General features: G+C 37.5%; 1 pseudogene; it reads left to right on the plus strand.

Moving 5' to 3' along the window:
- The first annotated feature begins 431 nt into the window (after positions 1 to 431).
- Positions 432 to 5,850, plus strand: LOC148801856 (FHA domain-containing protein FHA2 pseudogene; annotated as a pseudogene).
- The last annotated feature ends 294 nt before the right edge of the window (positions 5,851 to 6,144 follow it).

A 6,144-nucleotide genomic window follows, 5' to 3' on the forward strand; every position in this document is an offset into this window, starting at 1 on the left:
ACTGAGAACACCCAATCCATTTACTCTTTCATTTCCCTCTATTGATTTTATCGCTCACTCATTCAATCTTCTGTGAGTTCTATCTATGATTCTCCGTGGCCTAGTTTTTTGTTCTCACTCGTGGCAGTATCAGAACCGGAGAAAAGGAGGAGACGACTTTTTCTCTAAGCTCATCTCATTAGGCCTACTATGAGAAATTTATTGTTTCTTATAAAATTAGAAAGGGGCAAGTCTTTGGTTTTGAATAAAACCAATTTATCGGGGTGGATATGTTTTACTTCCCTCCTTGGTTTCAACAGGAAAATGGGGGATCGTTTTTCTGAATTTCTTGAAGACCCAGAAAACAAAGTGAAAGTTTCTACCAGAAAAAAAAAGGAAACAGAGTGAGAACAAAGGTGAAGCTATTGCTTTTCTCTCTATGACTATGAGCTATGGTGGTTGTGAAAAGGATGTTGATTCATCATTTCTTAATTGCCGCCAAGGAGAGGAAGGCAGTTGACGAGGAAGTTTTGGCTCTGGAAGAGAGACGTGTTATGTTCAGGCGGGAAGTTGAATTTGGGGGTTTTGAGGTGCCAATGGGATGAACTTGCTGGTCACACATGTATTCTGTAGGCCCAAGTCAAAGACGCGTGGCACTCCTAAATTGTGTGAGGACAGTGTGAAGAGCCATGTTGTGAGGAGCAGATCTGGACTCCCACCCACTACTCACAATGGAAGATCCCCTCGTTTACTTCCATGGTGCTGCCTTCTACAATTGACACCCCCTCTGAATCGACCTTTTCAATAAAGATTTCCAGAAGGGAGTAATTCCAAAAAAAATACAGAAAATTATGGACAGGTCAATGCAGATTTTTGAATTCCACTATAGAGGTATAAACATTTAAAATGTCAAAAACCCTCATTCTATACACTAATGCCTGCTCGCGAATTAGGATCAATTTTGAGCTGGCACCTACCTCAACTATATTTTGGCCCTAGAAATTTTGACGCTGGACTGAATCGTCATTCTCCCAAAAAAATATGTTTGGGTTTTGTATATAATCAATATCCCCAACAGGCAAGAGGGCACAAAATCCCATGATCTAGTTAAGAGCATAGGATAAGATGGTGGAGCCGTGGAGTGGAGGCCCTCTAAGAAACCCACCTCCCTCGTTGGCACTGCATCTTACCAAGATATCTTGAGTCTGGGCAACGCGGGCTGCTAGAGTGGAACATGTTTTGTCTAAAGTATCATAGTCTATTGTCGCTGCTTTCTTTACGTTAGAGAACTCAACGCTCATCCTCTGACCACTGGCAGTCCATACATCATATACTCCTTCTGTTGTTCTTCTTTTGCAAGAAGACTAGGAGTTCTCACTACTGTTGGTGCTTAGTTGGAATCAGAAACCGCTCGATTCCACTACCTCTGATGCCTTTGATCATTTGGTATGTAGGATAAATCCATCACTCTCTGAGGGTTGTGTACAATAACTCAATAAGAAGAGTATGGTTGCCGTTCAGGATTGTTAACTCGCTTCCAGGCATGACCTCGATAAGAAGAGTATCGTTGCCGCTTGGGATTGTTAACTCGAAAAAGATGAATAGTGATTTTTTTTGAATTTTTGGAAGTTGCAGTGGTATGTGGAGGGCAAATTTAACATTTTATTTCTTTTTGTTAACATTTAATGATGATGTTAATTGTAAGAAATAGTAAGGATGCTTTAAGACAATATGTAAATAGTAAAAGTAGAATTAGTAAATTAGCTAAATCATAAGAATAGTTTAAGAAATTTATGAAAATGACCAAAAGATTATATGTTATTATATTTCATGAATTATTTACATTAAAGTGTAACCTATTATATAACAGGAAAAAGACAAAAAAAAACCTATCACACAACAATCAAACCAACCTCATTTAAGAGAATGTAATATAAATTTTAAGTAATAAGAGAATATATTTAAATTAAATTGAATGGGATTGAATATGAACGGATTGATCCAATTATAAATGGATCACACCCTTTTTTTTTATAAGAAATAAGAAATCAATAACAAAAAGAAGAAGAGGCTAAACATAGCGGGCGGTAGCACATCCCCAAATGTCAGTACAAGAAATACATTTTAAAGAAAAAGGAAAAGAAGCAAGAGAAGAAATATTGGAATGAACACAATTTGCAAGTCAATCAGCAACCCAATTCCCTTCCCAATAAGTGTGCTCGTATTTAACGACGCCGTTCATCCTATCGATCAAAGTCTTGCAGCCTTCAATGATCCTTTTCAGTCTCCATGGAGGGTCCACTTGATTCTTCAAACTGTTAATAACTAACTTGGAATCACTCTAAATGGATCACACCCTTAATGAAATATAAATTGACGCCCCTTTGGTTCATAGGGATCTGGAATCATACCATTTTCAACTGTTTGATTGAATGGAATTAGAATTTCATCCCATTCCTGAATAGTTCTTCATTTGAGAGAATGGCCATTCCTTCCCCTCCTTTGGGAATGAAATCCGATTTTAGCTAATTTTAATTTCTATTTCAATTCATGTATGAACTAAATAGAGATTAGACCATTCCATTTTGCATTGGAATCTTTTAACCGTTTTAAAAGTGAAAATTTAGGGGGGCCTTAGTGAGTTCCCATTACATATAACTGAGGAAGAGTTTTAGACTTTAGATGCTCATTTTTTACTATTGACATAGCAAGTGAGCATAAAAAAAAAGAAAAAGAACTAGGATGGTGGTAGGCAATTGTGCCATGTCCACATGACAAGGCGCCGCGTTTGACTTAATTCTTTGTTTTTTTTTTTTTTTCTTGCATTGAGGTACGAGATAAGTCAATCCATTATCCATGCATACATGGCTTTAAAAATGAAGAAGATGGAACTATCTTCTTATTGGTTTGGATTTTAGTCTTGACAAAATAGAGAAGTCGATTGTGAAGAAAATTTGGTATAAAATGTGGAAGATAGGATGTATAAAGGACCCTCTCAACCACAGTAGCCATATTAGACTTTTCTCATGTGAAAGGCATCCTGTACAGATGACAAGTGAAAAGACTCCTTTTTTTATCACATCACAACGCCACGGTCCCATCTTTTAAACTGAAAGTTTTCAAATGTGAACTTTGAAATTGGTGGTATACTTCTGTTACCAACTAGAGTTACGGCTTACGGATATACTGAAATTTATGAATAAGGCGCTGTTTCAAAGTTCCAAAGATAGGTCCTTTTGCAAATATAGGTACCAAGTAAAACCATTCTTTTAGCATTGAATAAAACAAACATCAAAGACATTATTAGATTCGATAAAAGTTAGGGTATAATACAGAGAACTACCCAAATTACGCCTAAAATCAAACAATCATCCAGGACTTGCTTAGATTCATAGAAGTTTAGATATAATACAGAGAACTCCCCTATACTTTGGGGGTAGTTACACCTTAGAAAATTATCATACATTACATCCAAAATTTTATTCCAACACTATTGCTGCCGATGGCACTTTTCAGTTTTGAACTTTTATAAGACTATTTTGCCTTTTCCTTGGTTAGAACCAATAATGACAGAGATGCTCTACTCTTTTAACTCATTCGATTCTTTATTGATAAAGAAAATTCAAAAATTAAATTTTTGAATATGCAATTAGTATCACTACCCCAAGCTACAGGGTTCTTTGTATTTTACACTAAAAGTTCTGATTTTTGGACTTCAGAAATAAGAAGTTTGCTTTAGAAAGAAGCTCAAAAATAGAACTTCGGAATAAGTAGTAGGAAAAGCCAAGAGTGTTTGATACTTATATATCATGGGGCTACACATGATACTACTCCAACAACGGGATTTGATCCTACTCCAACAAGCCAGAGACCTTACCAACTAAGCTATCATCATCAGTTGGTAATTAAAAAATATATCTTTTGAGTATATATCATTTTCTCCCTTATTATATACATATAAACTTCCTTTTTATTCTTTCCAGCACCCCTAAATGGTGCAAAGGATTACTTCCTAAAAGGCCCCCTACTAAAGTTAATTATTGAAATTAATCTTTCTAAGCGTGGATTGTTTAGCAAATTTCTTGTTAGGCAATGGAAACTATTGTGAATATTTCATTCTCTCCTATAGTGTGTGCCTGCAATTACATTCTCTCCGCTATGACATCCTTTCCCATCTCTTCGCCGGTGGTACATTAGCTTTTTAACAAAGGACATGCAGAACAATCAAGATCTCTTAATCTTGTAGGTAGAAAATCAGCAGTTGACTGTACCAATTCTTATGGATGCAAAGTTGCAAACGGATTTTGAATCAGGGTATATTCGAATTCAATCCGATATTGTTCATGTCGAATCTGATTCAATATGAAGATTTGATCGAATCTGATAGGACTCAATTTGAATTCGAATTCTATCCATAATTCGGATCTTCAAATCTGGTCTAATCCAACTTGTTTTCTTTAAAAATTAATAAATTATTAAAAGAAAATTAAAATATACTAATTTAAATAAAATAAAAGGTAAAATACAAAAACCTCCCCTGTGGTTTTTGACAATTATAGGAACCTCCCCTCAAGTTTTACTTTAACAAAAACCTCCCATAAACTTTTGAAAAACTTTACACACACCTCCCTTCCATTAGTGAACCAGACAGAAAATGTTCAACGATGCATTAATTTTTCAAAATGACCATCCTACCCTTTTAAAGCATTTCTCGCATGACATGAAAACGTCATTCCCACAAATTAAAGATTTTGAGTATGTAGACTAGGCAATAGCACCAATAGGCAAAAGCACGTGCAATGCAAGTTCCTCATGTTGGTAATTTGAAAAGTATGTAGACCATTCCTGTGTGGCGGTGTCCCTCTTTCTTTCAACCTTCTTCCTTCTCTATTTTTTGAGAGAGATGTTGAGGCCAGCCTCGCCAAGCTATCTATTCCATAATCCTTGGCCGGAACAGCAAGAAATCAACTGTCGACGTCTACCTCGCTAGCTTTAGCGGTGGCATGAACATCTCCCTCATCTTCTACGATTTCCAGCGATGCCGCTTCGCCCTCAAAGTCGTTGGAAAGAACGGATGCTTCGTCGAATGTGTCCTCCACCTCCCTAGTAACTCTCCCGTCAAGATTGACTCCCAAGACCTTCTCCAGATTGGCGACAAAAAATTCTACCTCCTCCTTATTGTCTACAACATCCTTAGAGGTTCTCTGCTTGCCACATCCCTCACTCTCCTCCACCCTTTCTGTCGTCCACTACATCTGCCCTTTGCATGGGTTGCGTTGCCTCCACCGCTGCATCACTCTTCCAAGAAGGGGCGGGGGTAGGGCATCGAGTGATTATTTGGACGATGATGACGAAGACACCAATAACACTGTTGTTGCTAGTGCTAGCAAGAAATTACAGAGAGAATGGCATGAGATGTTTGGATATGGTGGATTGAGAGGAAAGACAAGGTCATCTAGACAATTAGAGAAAAAGTCAGAAACTAGGTCAAGAGATACTGTGCTTTCTGATCTTTGTGGTCCAAGAGAATGGATGCCCATGGCAAAACTTCATTTTGAGCTTGTAGAGCAATATGGAAATATTTGGCATCAAAGGACTGGCCTTTCAATGAATCTAAGGGAATACCATGGTTAGGACTGCTTACATTGCTAAGGAATATCCAAAACATTTTGTCATCAACACACGGTCCAAGGGGCATGTAACGTTAGAGTTTGTCTACTTGGTGTCCTTGCTTTTATGAGTTAACTTGCGTGGTCGAGTATTTACAATGCGATTCTTCCCGAGGCATGGCACTGGTGACCCTTAACCCCTTTTCTCTGTTTTTTTCAGTGTTCTAGATGGGTTGCTTAAAGGAAAAGTCTCCTCTTCAAAAAAAAAAAAGTGTAATTAATTATGATAGGTACCAAAACCACATTTGATAAAGAGAGTAAGAAAATCGTCATCTCTGTTCTCCATCTTGAGCATATTCAAGTGTTAGAAGCCGCACAACAGGGACGATGTGGGTGTCGAAGCAAGAAACAAGGGGTGGCTACATCGCAGTGATGAAGACAGAGGGCATTGGCTGGGTGAACCAGATATAGATGAGAAAACCACACAGTTCATTACAAAGTTGTATGCAACCCACATCTCAAATCTCGAATGGCAAATTGTTATAGTTCAATGGAT

The sequence above is a fragment of the Nelumbo nucifera genome, chromosome 2 (genome assembly GCF_055504915.1).
Source record: "Nelumbo nucifera cultivar China Antique chromosome 2, China Antique-T2T, whole genome shotgun sequence".
Classification (NCBI taxonomy): Eukaryota; Viridiplantae; Streptophyta; class Magnoliopsida; order Proteales; family Nelumbonaceae; genus Nelumbo; species Nelumbo nucifera.